Here is a 15,651-nt window from a genome sequence, read left to right on the forward strand (position 1 = left end):
TGGGACTTCTCGTCGTCGCGTAATGCTTACGACGGATGCTTCCCTCATGGGCTGGGGGGCGATCATGAGTGGTCGCTCAGCTCAGGGTCTCTGGGAGGACCATCAGTTCCTGGCACTTAAATCGGCTGGAAATGATGGCGGTATTTCTTGCAGTAAAATACTTCTTCCCAGACCTGAGGGCATTAAAATGTGGGAGCAGATGCCATGTCAAGGCAGGGGCCGAGGCCCGGGGAATGGAGTCTCCATACTGAGGTGTGGAGCTCACTTTGGAAAACTTTGGTCGAGCTGAAATCGACCTATTTGCTTCAGGGGAATCAACCCAGTGTCCACTGTGGTTCTCCCTATCTCATTCAGCACCACTGGGTCTGGATGCCATGGTACAGACGTGGCCGAGGCTGCGTCTGTATGCATTTCCCCGTTCGCTCTGCTCCCGGGAGTTCTGGAGAAAGTACGCCAGGAAGGGGTCAGTCTAATATTGATAGCCCTGTACTGGCCAACCAAAATATGGTTCTCAGACCTAGTGTCACTTCTAGATGGCTCCCTGATGGAGCTTCCTCTCAGGCAGGACCTCCTGTCTCAAGCGGGCGGCATGATAATTCATCCACGCCCAGAACTATGGAGACTGTGGGCCTGGCCTCTGAGGGGGCCAGGCTCATAGATGCTGCTCTCCCAACTGAGGTTGTGGAGACCATACTCCACTCCAGAGCTCCCTCCACGAGGAAGTGTATGCGGCCATTTTGGCCATACTCCTCTGGGGGATTCCTCAGTAGGTTGAGACCCCCTTTTTTTATACGCTTCCTCCGTGGTACTCTGAGACTGAGGCCTTCAGTACGTACAAGGACTCCGGCCTGGGACTTGGCCGTGGTATTAGAAGGGTTAGCCGAGGCTCCCTTCTACCCACTAGAGGAAGTTTCAGAGAAATTCCTCACCCTTAAAAACCATATTTCTACTGGCTATTTCATCTCTTAAAAGAATAGGAGATCTTCAAGCACTTTCAGCTGCTTCTTTGTGTTTGGAATTTGCACCTGGAATGGTCAAAGCGTTCCTGCACACTAGACCAGGCTATATGCCTAAGGTCCCCACCAAAGTCCCAGGTTCCATCGTACTTTAGGCCTTCCATCTTCCTCCATTTACAACTTCGGATCAGGAGAAACTCAATCTGCTCTGCCCAGTGAGGGCTTTAGATGCATATGTCCACAGAGCTGCCCTGTGGGGAAAAACAGATCAATTGTTTGTGTGTTTTATGGGTCTCATTAGAAAGGAGGTCCAGCATCTAAGCAGAGAATGAGCAAGTGGGTGGTCGAGGCTATCTCACTTGCTTATGAGGGGGCCGGACAGCCATCTCCATTAGCTGTCCGTGTTCACTCGACTAGGGGTATGGCGGCCTCAAAGGCCTTAATGTCAGGAGTATCCATTAATGACATATGTGGTTCTGCTGGATGATCATCCCAGCACACATTTATTGGTTTTACAATCTGGATGTAGGCTCCTCTCCGGGGTCCTCAGTTCTGTCTACAAGATAACAGACAGGTACTTGGTGATACGGCGTAGTTGGGATAGCGTTCCCATCACGTCATTCGATGTAGCGTCGATAGTTCCCACGAAAGGGAACGTCTCGGGTTACAGATGTAACCCCTGTTCCCTGAGTAAGGGAACGAGACGCTACGTCACGTTGCCGTACCCCCGGCATACCTGTGAGCGTCTTGCTTCAGACATATTCCAGAAGCTAGCGTTCTTTGTTCTGGGTATGCTTTATAGTTTCCTGGTCCGTGACGTCACGTTTCCTCATTGGTTGGATACAGAGGTGCTTCACGAACACAAAATGCAGAGGGTTCCCATCACGTCATTCGACGTAGCGTCTCGTTCCCTTACTCAGGGAACAGGGGTTACATCTGTAACCCGAGACGTTTTCTTTCCATTAGAGTAAAAGACATTAAAGCAAAAATGGACAACAATCTTAAAATTGTCCACTTCATGAAAGAAGTATTCCAATAACACCAAAAAAATTAAAACAATTTATTGATTTGTGCAAAATAAACAAATTATTAGTGAAACTATGTCCCTCTCCTTGGTGCAGTAATTTATTCTAAATATATATAAATATATAGCTACTTGAAAATAGTTGCTGTTGACTTCTCTTGTGATAAACCCACTAAAGAATACCATGGTCTTTAGGTGAACTAATTATTTGGTAGAAATCTGTGGAGTATAAAACAATTGCGTGAGTGTAAGGGAATTCAAAGTTTAATATATTTAAGGGTTCATTATTTTTTAAATAAATAATTATGAGAAGTGCCCTTTTTTCCACTTGAGCCCCTGTCCCCCAAAATGTCTGTGCACATCCCTGCTCTGAAGCTTTTTTTTTTAACCATCCCTGTCACAGTGGCAAGTGGCGAGAGGTCTTTTTCTAAATTGAAACTAATAAAAACCTGCATGAGAAGCACAATGAGCCAGGACAGACATTCTGAACTTGCCATTCTCAGTATTGAGAGCCAGTGCGCACGTCAGATGGACTTAACAGACATGGTGGACCTTGCGCACAAAAATGCTAGGAGAAAGGAGCGTTTTGGGTCATTTTAAAGGTAACATGCATTATTGCATCCCTTCTCAAGATTCAATGAGTCAAGTAACTTTTTATAGGTAACTTGAATGCAAAAGATTGTCATGAACACATTCGATCCCTGTTTGTAATAGACAAATTCATTGATATATCGATAGCAGATAGTCGAAAACAGTTTTGACACCAGATATACCTGTATTCTCTTGCATTTTATCATGTTATACACGATTGTTTTATTGTTGGTATTTTTTAAGAACCTGAAAAATTCTTAAAAAAAAAAATAAATGAAATGCATTAAATATAGACTGCAGTAAATGCCACGGCACTGGTACATGATTTTGAAAAAAAGGGTGCATGAATCCCACTAATTTGATTATGCGGTGAGGGGCCCCACCTCCACTCTTGCAGGGGGCCAATGCAGTTTGCGCTACGCCACTGCCCAGAAGATGTATTGTTTCATACAGTCATGTGATCACGATAATATTGAGACAATATTGTTAATAATATCGTTACATCCCTACAAATTATACAAGTAATGCCAGCTAAAGAATGTCTGAAACACCAAATCACAGAGATGCACTAGATTTGATGAACTGCTGTGATCTGTTAATGCAGAACAGCTTTCGAATGCACAGTCAAGCGACAGTTACGTTCATGTGAATGTCACATTAGAAAGAAGTAGAGCTTATGCAAAGGTACTTTCACACAGAAATGTTTGTGGGAAGGAGACAGTGATATCACATTCGGGCACAATAAAATATCATTTGCATATTGAAAAATGGATTACAGGCAGAGAGAAGGTTATTTTGAGTGTATTAACTTCATTATGAGCAACAAGTAGTACTAACACTATTTGTATGTAATGTAAAGAAGCAAAAGCAATAAAATTACTCTGAGGAACAGCAGTCATGCATCAGCTGTTAGTGAAATGGCTCTATCCCCAGAGCACTTAATTTAATTCATAACTGCTTTATTTTCCCTTGATATACATTACATGATTCATATTATTGCTCTTGCTACTAAGCAAAAAGTTTTTGTTATCCTCCAATAACCTTGATATGGCCAAAACTTGTTTAGCGGTCACAAAACCCATTTAGAAAGTTTGTGTTTAACAGTCAGGTCTTTCTTCTCTACCTTCTCTCTGATGATATCTTATCTTGATTTCAGTTTCGGTGGAATTCTGGCTTAGTTTTGATGTTTAATCATTTTGTATTTTTTTTTAACTATGGGCTCATTATAAAGACAGAGCTCAGGTCTGGGGCTGAGCGACTGTTTCCTGCTGAAGTTAATTAAGTGTAGATATCTAGCTCCACTAATTAAACTTCACTGTGGCTTAGAAGCTGGTAAGCCCTTCTGAGCAAAGAAAAAAGTAGGGAACCCCTGATGTCAGTGACAGATTATTTCCCTGGTGAGTTTTGAATATGAATATGTGTGATGACATGACTAAAGATGTGATACATGAGGCGTGTGTCTGTGAGACGATTATGGAAATGATCAGCTCAGATTATGAAAGGAAGATGTGTTTTTGTGTTCAAATTTGATCTGACTTCTAAAGAGAGACAAAATTTTGTTGATGCATAATGAGAAGAGATAAAGTAGGCACAAGACAAAGAGCAACTTTTCATAGGTGTCTGAAAAAAAATAAAAGATAAGTGTTCATGAAACACAAGACAACTAAAATATTAATAATTAAAAGCACTGTAAATACAATGTAAAATGCTTCAGGAAACAATTGTTAATTGACTAGGTACTTAAAGGTGTATTATATAAAATCATATTATATTATATTATATTATATTATATTATATTATATTATATTATATTATATTATATTATATTATATTATAAAAATGTTTCAGATATGACAGTATGAATTTCCTTTATTTAATTTTAAATGTTATATTTAAAGTGCCCCTATTATGGATTTTTGAAAATTACCTTTCATGTAGTGTATTACATAGCTCTAAGTGAATGAAAACATCCTGCAAAGTTTTAAATCTGAAAGTTATTGTCTCTCAAAAGTAAGAGTCGACTCTGAGTCAATTAAACGAGTCGTCTGTAAAAAGCAGCTTTGTTGTAATGTCACAACGAAACATTAGCATATTGCCCACCCACTTATTGCGCATGCAGACAATACCACAGCAGTACAGTCTTTTGTTGTGTTCCCATCATTTTACTGACGACTGCTTCTCAAACCTCTGTGAGTTTAACGCAGGATTCACAAAATGCCTGGTCTTAAAATATGGATCAATGCCCAGTTTATTTGAACCAGCTTGCTCCTCTGAATCTCAGCCTGTAAGTATAATTAATAATTGATGTTTATATTATCTAGTGATCGTTTTTTTTGTATGTTTTGTTGTGTAACATTCACCCTCGTCTGTCTCCTGCTAGCCGGCTAACTCACGTTTCTGTAGTTCTGCTATTCAAATGTGGGTCCAATATTGTCTAAAAATGTGTTGATTAATGCAGGTTGTCTGTCTTATTACTTGGAGTAATGATCAAAGATGGAGCACAACTTTTGTTACAAAGTGTAATGCATTATCAGCTATTCAGGTTTGTGCTCAGCTAACGTGGAAGTTTACAACATACAAAAAAAGTTTTTTTGCTCTGCGTTTTTATTATTACATTAGAGTGGAGCTCTATCTGTATTGTAATAGGATGTTAAGATGCTAGTCTGCGCTAACTAGTTGAAGTCTTCTCTCTGTAAACAGTAAACACCCACTGTAATGTCAAACAATGATATAGCCATTTTTCTTTGTTAATGTTATGACGAAAAAGTATGTACACATCTGGCCTAAATGTTTTTCTTATGTTAGAGGTTTTTAGCTTCGCTTGGCATTCTAATACAGTTCCCACATAAATATAACAATGACACTACTATCACGTCTTATAAATAAATAACGTACTCGGTTACTAACGTAACCTCGGTTCCCTGAGATACGGAACGAGTACTGCGTATGGGGAAAAGTCTCCCTTTTTCCCCATCACTGAAGTCTTTTTCAATAACACAGTGTAACTGCATCGTCATTGGTTCACTCATAGACAAGTCGTTGAACCAATGACGGCGCGGCATAGCTGCGCGACCTATGGCGAGAGAGCGCACATGGAAATGGGCGGGGCAAAGGGCTATATAAGCAGGCGTTTCGCCATAGGATTTCAGGCCAATCAACTGAAGCGACGACACTGAAGCCGCAGCCTCGTGGCACGGCAAGTAACGCAGTACTCGTTCCGTATCTCAGGGAACCGAGGTTACGTTAGTAACCGAGTACGTTCCCTTTCGATACTTCACTCGTACTGCGTATGGGGAACGAATTCAACCGCGCCGTGCCATGGCAGGGAACGACATAACTTGTTTTGGACACCGAGACGGGACCAAGAGAACAAGTAAGAAGGCAAAGCCGTCGTAAACCCTTGTTACACTACAAGGAGGAGATAACTCCTGATCGGCGAGAGGTGGAACTCGAAGAGGCCACCTAGTTACACCGAGAGGACCCGGGCTTGTAAGGCCGGGACGTCCAGATGATAAAATTTGACAAAAGTGGACAGCGAGGACCAGACGGCCGCCTCACAGATGTCTTTAATGGAAACTCCATTAGACCAGGCCCAGGAGGACGCCATTCCTCTAGTACTCCTAAGGGGCTTTGAATGTCCAAGGAGGAGTAACAGAGATTAATCGCGTCGACTATCCAACGCGAGAGACGTTGTTTTGAGACCGAAGACCCTTTGGTGCGGCCACCAAAACAGACAAAGAGCTGATCCGACTGCCTGAAAGGCTGCGATCGCTCTACATAGGTCCTCAATGCCCTGACAGGGCAGAGTAACTCCAGCGCCTGTTCATCCGTGGAGGGAGGAAGAGCAGAGAGCGAAATGACCTGAGCTCTAAACGGAGTAGAGAGCACTTTGGGTACGTAGCCATGTCTAGGTTTCAGTACGACCTTAGAGTCATTAGGCCCAAATTCGAGGCACGCAGGGCTCACAGAGAGGGCCTGCAAGTCGCCAACACGCTTGACCGATGCTAGTGCAAGTAGCAGAGCGGTTTTCAGGGTTCAAGGCCTGAGGTCAGCTGAACTCAGCGGCTCGAAGGGGTTACCTTTGAGAGCCCTAAGGACCAAAGAAAGGTCCCAAGTGGGAACAGTAAGGGGACGAGGAGGATTTAATCGCCTAGAACCCCTTAGGAAACAAACCACAAGGCTGTTTCGACCCACTGACTGGCCAGCGATAGGAGCATGAAACGCTGAGATGGCTGCTACGTATACTTTGAGCGTTGAGGGGGCGCGCCCCAGACCCAAACCCTCTTGTAAGAAGGACAGTATCGGAGATACGTCACACTCCACGGGGTCCATGTTGCGTGTGGAACACCAATCAACAAAGACCGACCATTTCTGGGTATAGAAGCGTCTCGTGGACGGGGCTCTCGCCTGAGATATGGTCTCTAGTACGTCCCTGGGAAGGTCAGTCGGCTCCCATCGAGGGACCAGAGATGTAGAGCCCAGAGTTCTGGCTGTGGGTGCCAGATTGTTCTGTTCGCCTGAGAGAGGAGATCCCGCCTCAGGGGAATGGGCCATGGGGCTCTTGTGGAGAGCCTGAACAGCTCTGAGGACCAAGTCTGGCTCCTCCAGTGCAGGGCCAGTAGAAGGACTCTGTGTCTGTCTTCCTTGACTCGCCTGATGACCTGCGGGATCAGTGCGCTCGGGGGAAATGCGTAAAGGAGTGTGCTGGGCCAGGTATGGGCCAGCGCATCAACTTCCTTTGAGAAATATGTAGGGCAATGAGAGTTGTCTTCTGAGGTGAAGAGGTCTATCTCTGCTCTCCCGAAGAGCTCCCAAATCATGAGAACCATCTGGGGATGGAGCATCCACTCGTCTGAGGGGATGTTGCTCCGTGATAACATATCTGCACCCAGGTTGGTTTTGCCAGGTATATGAGTCGCCCTGAGCGACCGAAGCCTTGGTGTTGCCCACTCCAGAAGATGTTTCGCCAGAGCGCATAGACGGCTGGACGAAAGACCGCCCTGGTGATTTATATATGACACCACAGTCATGCTGTCCGATTGGACTAAGACGTGGCGTCCTGTCAAGTGAACCTGGAAAGCTTGCAGGGCTTTCATCACTGCCAACATTTCGAGGCAGTTGATATGAAGATGGCTTTCTTCGTGGGACCACGAGCCGAAGGCCGGTCTGCCCTCGCACAGAGCCCCCCAACCTGAGTTGGATGCGTCCGTCGAGAGCACCGTCCTTCGTGACACCGCCTGTAGGGGTACCCCAAGACTGAACCAAGCAGGGTTCATCCAAGGTTTCAGGGCTAAAAGACAGGCCCGATTGACCTTGAGACATAAGCGGCCGTACCGCCAGGCATGTGGGGGGACCCGGGATTTCAGCCAGAACTGTATCAGCCGCATCCGAAGAAGGCCGAGCTGCAGAACCGGGGAGGCGGAAGCCATCAGCCCTAAGAGCCTCTGGAAGAGCTTCAGAGGAAGATAGGCTTTGTTCTTGACGGAAACCGCGAGCTGCTGTATCGCCAGGGCGATACTACTGCCGTCATACGGACTGAGTCGAAAACTGCCCCCAGAAACGAAATGTGTTGGCTGGGGAGCAGTGAGCTCTTGGCTAGGTTGACCCTGAGACCCAGGCATTGTAGATGGCTGAGGAGCACGGATCTGTGGTGTTCCATCTCGACTCGGGAATGGGCCAAAATGAGCCAATCGTCGAGGTAATTCAGAACCCGGATTCCCATCTGTCTCAGAGGGGAAAGCACCGTGTTCATGCACTTGGTGAAAGTGCGAGGAGCCAGAGACAGCCCGAAGGGCAGGACCGTGTATTGGTATGCCACTCCCTCGAATGCGAATCTCAAGAATCGTCTGTGAAGGGGGGCTATCTGGATGTGAAAATATGCATCTTTCAGATCCAGCGAGTAGAATCATTCCTCGTGACAAATCTGTGTGAGGATCTGCTTCAGCGTCAGCATTTTGAACTTCCGTCTCATGAGGGAGCGATTCAAAAGTCTGAGATCTAGGATGGGCCTGAGGCCGCCATCCTTTTTGGGGACCAGAAAGTAACGGCTGTAAAAGCCTGACTCGCTTTCTGAAGGGGGAACTATTTCTATAGCCCCTTTCTTCAGTAAGGTCATGACCTCGGTCCGGAGGATAGGAGCGTCGCCCGGGTTCACCAAGGTTTGAAGCACCCCTCCAAAGCGAGGGGGACGTCGTGCAAATTGGAGCGAGTAGCCCTGCTTTATGATCCTGAGGATCCAGCTTGACACTTCGGGGATGGCCTGCCAGGCCTCGGCCCGAGTGACAAGGGGTTGAATGATGTCGGATGACAGGCCGCTGGGTAGGGGGACGTGCACCGAAGGAGGTGGAAGAGGAAATTTGCTCTATTTTTGAGGAAGTAAAATAGTGTTTGCCATGAAAACGGCGTTTTGTTTGGGCGCAACATGTGTGGGCCCAGCTACAACACAGAGCATTTCTCCCACGCCCGGATTTAAACGAGACAGAGGGGAAACTGCACGAGGGAGCTTTTGGGGTGGTCCGGTCGTAACGGGACATTCCCCAACCCTCTTCCTTCCTGCTGGATCAGGACGTCTTCGGAGTCACCGGGTCCAGCGCAATCTTGGGCCGGGGTCCCTGGCGTCTCGGGAAGGAAGATTGGCGCTTAGCAGGGCGAGGGCGCTGACGATGCTCCTTAGGCGGTGCTGCTTGAGAGGTGGATGGGGCAGGTTTGGTCTGCTGAGCCGGCGCAGTCCTGGGGCGGCTAGGAGCAGACGCAGAGCTGGAGCGCTTGGGCAGAAAGTGTCTCATGGTCTGAGACGACTTCTGCGCCGCTGTGAAGCGCTCGGTGAACCTATCCACCGCTGGCCCAAAAAGACCGGAAGGGGAGAAAGGCCGTCTTATCAAGGTCCTTGATTTCCGTGAGGTTGAGCCAAAGATGGCGCTCAAGCACAACCAGGCTGGCCATGGAACGCCCGATGGCCTGGGCAGTGGCCTTCATGGCCCGCAGGGCTAGATCGGTGGCGCTGCGGAGATCCTTGAAGGCAGGTGCATAAGTGCCGGACTCGTCTAAGGAGCGGAGGAGTTTGGCCTGGAACACCTGGAAGATCGCCATGGTGTGAAGCGCCGAAGCAGCTTGGCTAGCAGAGGTGTAGGCTCTTCCACCCAGAGTAGAGGTGGTTCTGCAGGGCTTGGAAGGCAGGGCTCTCTTGGTTTTCCACCCCACAGCCATGGGAGGACAAAGGTGAGCTGCCACTGCTTCATCCAGGGGCGGCAAGTGCTCATAGCCCTTTTCGTCTGCGCCGTCGACAGCAGTGAGGGCAGAACGGTGCGTTGTGTGGAGGCGGGCGGAGTACGGAGCGCGCCATGACTTCGTAAGTTCCTCGTGCACCTCGGGAAAAAATGGAGCGGAACGCTGGCGAGGGGCTTGGCGGCGGCCTGGCAGGAACCACTCATCCAGGCGGCTGCGTGATGGCTCCTCTGGCAGGGCCCAGTCGAGGTGATTGGGGGGGCTCTTTTAGAGCGGCGAGGGCCGCGGAAGCTCTTTTAGAGCGGTAGAACCACTGTGGAAATGCTCTTTTAGAGCGGCAATAAGCCGCGGGAAAGCTCTCAAAGGCGCGCCGGATGGCGGCAGGAGACACGCTGAGAAGGCGGGCGTCTCGAGGACGGCGCTCGGGGCGGCAGTCAGCGAGGGCGCCGGCGCTGTCTCCGACCGGCGAGTTCAGCTGGGTCCGCTGCAACGGGAGCTTCTCGAAGGCGGCGAGCTTCCTCAGGCTTCAGGCGGAGATCAACAGGGAGATGCGTTGTCCTCGCTGAAGGAGAAAGGACTGAAATCCTATGGCGAAACGCTTGCTTATATAGCCCTTTGCCCCGCCCATTTCGGCGGGAAAGTTTGCGCGCTCTCTCGCCATAGGTCGCGCAGCTATGCCGCGCCGTCATTGGTTCAACGACTTGTCTATGAGTGAACCAATGACGATGCAGTTACACTGCGTTATTGAAAAAGGCTTCAGTGACGGGGAAAAAGGGAGACTTTTCCCCATACGCAGTACGAGTGAAGTATCGAAAGGGAACTAAGGTGACACTTACCATATAGAAACGTACTCCAGTCGTTATTGTGAATCACTTTCTGGTTGATCGACTACTTCAGATGTTTCATCGTCGGACTCGGGCTCAAATTGATAAGGTAAAATCAATGCTATCTTCTGTCCATACACTATACAATGTCTTGCGAACTGATAGCTGTCATTCAGTTATGGCAATGAGCGCACGGTGCGCACAGTGGACATATCACAGGATTGGGCCATCTGACTCATTACAGAAGGATTGCGCCATCTGACCAATCAGAGCAGTGACTCACAGAAAGGAGGGGTTTAGAGAGACTGATTCATTGAACTGCTTCAAATAAATCGTTTACCAATCTTTGGTGAACTGAGGTGAAATTAAATGTATATTATGAGAAAACAAAAGTGTTTTTTGACCTTGCATGCATGTAAACCTGTTGTAGGAGACTAGAAATTTTAGGAACCTTAAAAAGGCATAATTGGGGCACTGTAACACAAAAATACATACAATTGTAACAGTATTTTACTGTAAAATTATGTTTCATTAAATCTAAACTACGTAAATTTTTTGATTAAAAAAGTTATTAATAAGAGAATGCAAAAAAATAAAAAATAAAATAAAAGTGCATCATATCCATGCACAGAGAAAAGTACTTTTTGTGAAGCTGGAAGTTTGTTGTTGAACAAACAAGAACAGTTGTAATATTGTTAATATACAGCTGATGAGTTGTTGTTTTGAATGATCCATGGTAAATGTAAAAACAACAACGACAACAATAATAATAATAATAATAATTATAGCTGCAAGCACTGATTAAGGGTCCAAGCACCACAGAGGCAGAATGAGGAGCTAAAAAAGGCAGCAAGCATCAGACCAACTGCAAAAATAAGTAAAGACATTTTGAGACATTTTTAAGCAAAATGGTTGACCATAAATAAAATCACTTGCAATGTGACATTATAACTTATTATTTTTGACCAATAGGTGGCGCTGACATGCACAACACAAAATCCATAACTTTTACCAGCATGGTCTGAAGATGTTTTGACTCAAATTTAGTGAAAATCAAACAGTCTAGGAGGACTTCGGAAAAGCTTAATTACAATAGGCAAAATGAATCAAAAGCTGTTAGCATTTTTTTAAAACTTATTTTTAACACTTACTGAGTTTTGTAATGATACGCAAATGCGCTCACAAAATATAGTATTTTACGACAAAATTCAAAAAGGTCGACGACCAAAATGGCCAATTGGGTATCATTTGCATGCTGCACTGAATCTAGAGTCCAGATTTGTTATTCAGTTATTTAAAGGGTACATAACACACACAGTTTCTTCCAATCTCATGTTATTCTTGAGTACCTATAGAGTAGTATAGCAACCTGCATATCTCCGAAGAGTCTTTAGTTTTATCAGATTTATAAAAGAAAAATATGCTGTATACAGAGTCTTTCCGAAAACAGCCGAGCTCCTGGAGACATGCCGTGGGGGAAGCTAAAGAGTGACGAGCACACGCAGCTTTTGTGTAGCGATCGTCTGCAAGCTATCGATGGTCAGATAAACAAATGTATTTAAAAACACACAATACACCATTGCATTAGCCCTGGACAACTTTTGAATCACTATAATGAATATACTGTAGCATATAGTGAATGATGAATAATGAATTTATGAATTCACTACGTTCGTGTTGTTTACATTATATGCACTTAATTGCCTATTGCCAACAAAACAGACATTTGATGCAGTTTTACTCACCACCTACAGTTCTGATTAATGACCGGAATCATTATCGCTGTGACCGCTCCATCTTTCAGTTTCAAACGATCTGTAAATCCAGCATGGAACTAGGCTTTGTTTATAGACCCTTTTACAGCCCACGTGATCAAATAGTTGCACGTGCATTTTGGCAACGGAAATGGTGTTGTTGCCTATTGGTTTTAACGTGTTAGCAACTCTGAAAGTTTTTCAGGGCTCTCAAGTGTAACGCACTGAGCGTGACAGTCACTCATTTCAGTCTTTTGTCACGCACTCCCGCCACACATTGTATTTCTAATGCAGAAAAACTATTTTTCATATATTTAATATGCCGCTGCGCCGGGCAGGAATCAAGCGCGTCTCCCCTGGAGTAGCCTGCCACTTATCAGCCAATCAAAAAAAGAAAGAAGCTACACAGTAGCCAAATTAGAAAATAGAACTATTGTATCTGGGTAAGATTTAACGCAACAACCAATGAAAAAAAAGCATATCCTGGAAGTGTTCACCATCATCCTCGTTCACCCACAGAGGAAAACACTGGAGCTCTGAGCCTCACTTTGAGCACAGAATAAGTCATGATCTCCTATTTTAATGTTACAACAAATTCACAGCTTGTTTGACACAAACCATGACTTGACTTGACTGCTGTTAGAGAATGTTTCCCAGATAATCAGCATCAGTTTTCATGAGTGTCTGAACTTAGTCAACAGTTTTACAGCCTGTTCACTGAAAAAACCTGCTCAGTAGTCTAGACCGAGTTATATTTTCGTTATCACACGATGACTGACATTTTGTCACATTAAACATCTCTCTCTCCAAATAGGCTTAATAATTTTATTAGCACTAAATAAATTATAGTGTATTACATCGTCGATGTTATTGGTCACTTTAAACATCATGTCATGTTGTTGGATATTTGTCATTCTTGCCTGTCTTTAAAACTTGAGAGCCCTGGTTTATGTATATATATCTGGCCACTGTATTTGGCCACCTGCTAAGGTTTTCTATCCACTCGACTACACGGATCTGATAGCCGGATACCATTTGATAAAGTCAACTTTTTAAAATAACTTTATCTGTCTGTGTTGCTTAATCCGCTCGCGAAGCTGTAGATATATATATCACTTTCGGAGTTGCTAACACGTTAGAACCTATGGGGAGCAACACCACTTCCGTTGCCAAAATGCGCGCGCATACGTTGCTACGTCATCATTGTGTACAAACAGTAAAAGGGTCTATAAAACCATTAGCACCGAACCTGAGGGCTCGAGCAGCCTTGGAAAAACACGAGATATTGTCCATTCATTTTAACCAATAGAAAATTGATTGCGACTATCAGACATGACTTTATCCTTATTTTGATAGTTAATTTAAGGCGGTTTCTATGGTTATTTTAATGACAAATATTGAGCGCGCATCAATGTAATGCGTGAGCACAAATCTCTCAGCTCCACTGAATGCTGGGTTCTTTGGGAAACAAGGTTATCTTCCCTCACAACCAAAACACACTTCTTTGGTGACATTGTTGATTTCGTAGTCTAAAAACAAAGTGACAATTCTTTCTCGGGTGCAGAGCCAATGACTTTCGTAACCCGAATGAAGCACGTTGATGGGCGTGCTCTTGCTCTCGCTCTAGTTAATGTGTGCACTCGCTTTTCTCTGAGAAGTGCCCATACAAGGAATTCCACCATTTATTACATAATAACGGGCCATGCTCAACTTTTTTTTTTGTCATTACATTAAATGATATCATAGAGTGCAATCAAATTTTCTTGATTCAAGTAATCAGAGGAAAAAAGAACGTTTCTAGCCCTTACGGTTCAAAAGTTGTTAGCATTAAAGTGTGTGCAGCTTTGGACAGTTGGTTGCACTGGAAGGGATTGAGGTTGAGACTCCAAAATTGTTCTGGTTAATGTTCAGACTGTCCTCTATCTGTGTTCAAATTTCACAACTTTTTACTATAAGGTTCTATGTACTGTCAAAGACTTCAAGAATGGAAGATGAAGAACAAGAAGAAGAACCCTAATGCATACAATAGTAACAATAATAATAATTATAACTGTTATTTGTCCATCCGCTCTGATAATATATCCTGCATCAATGTGTACACCGATGTCTTAAACCACAAGAATCAATATTCCTATATGTCTGTTTCACTCATTTAATTTCCTCCCTATTCGAACCATGTTTTGAGACATTATAAAGCTACAAATATTGTAATATTATACAAGGAAGATTTGATTAACCATGATGTGAAGGCAAGCCAATGTAGACATATACCTAATCAACAATCTTAACTGAATTAATTTAGTGGTAACTGATTAAATCCAATAACAAAAAAGATCTCAATCTGACTTTAACAGTGATTTACAGCTTGTTTATCGTTACATATAAATAGTAGAAAAGGAAAGCTGCCTTCAAGATACATCAAATTCTCTGAAAGCCTCGTGAAGAGTGTCCTGAGGAAAACAGAGTGACATTGTGACTGGAAAAGAGCACACATGAACAGTGGCAGTAAACAAGCTCTGTGTCACAGGTCAGTTGTTCAATAGTTTTATCGATTGAACAGACAATCAGCTGTTTTGGGGTGTAACCACTCAAACATTAAAGCACATGTCTGTATGCAGTTTGACTTCCTATTTAACTCAATCACCGAAGACAAAGTAATTGAGAAAAACACCCCAGTAATCTCACTTGTATCTCCTCTTTGCCTATATAGTCTGCAACCAGAAATGTCAATATGAACTCCACAATTTTGCATCATTCTTCTGAAACCAAATGATCTGAGCTATTTGTAATCCACATTAACACTTTTGGGGGTGTTTACATAACACTGTTTTCAGCTTAAACCAGAAAAAAAAAATGCTGTTCATTTACATGGCAACTGTATTTTGGGGGCATGAGAATTGAAAATGATACCATTATCATCTCTGTGTAAACAAAAATGTGAATTTGTTAAAATGGTGTGTATTACGTATTTAGTCTTTAGGCGCGTAGTGTTTCTATACAAAGTGGCATCGCCAAATACTGGCATGGCATGAATAATACAGATCTGTGTGAACTGAGAGAAAAGTACATGTTATCAGTATGTTTTGGGAAAGTTTCCTGCTCAGAGCAGAGCTCAGATCAACTTCAGCCTTGACAAAGTTGTGAATCACGTGTATCTGTGTATGTGCGCTAAGTGTTCTGTGCAGGTCCCTTGCTACTGGTGGACAACTGGCACTCTGCTTGAGACCAGCAGATGCCATGTCATGACCTCAAAAGGACATCCAGTACCTAAATCCAGA

Source organism: Chanodichthys erythropterus, chromosome 20 (genome assembly GCF_024489055.1).
Source record: "Chanodichthys erythropterus isolate Z2021 chromosome 20, ASM2448905v1, whole genome shotgun sequence".
In the NCBI taxonomy this organism is placed as follows: Eukaryota; Metazoa; Chordata; class Actinopteri; order Cypriniformes; family Xenocyprididae; genus Chanodichthys; species Chanodichthys erythropterus.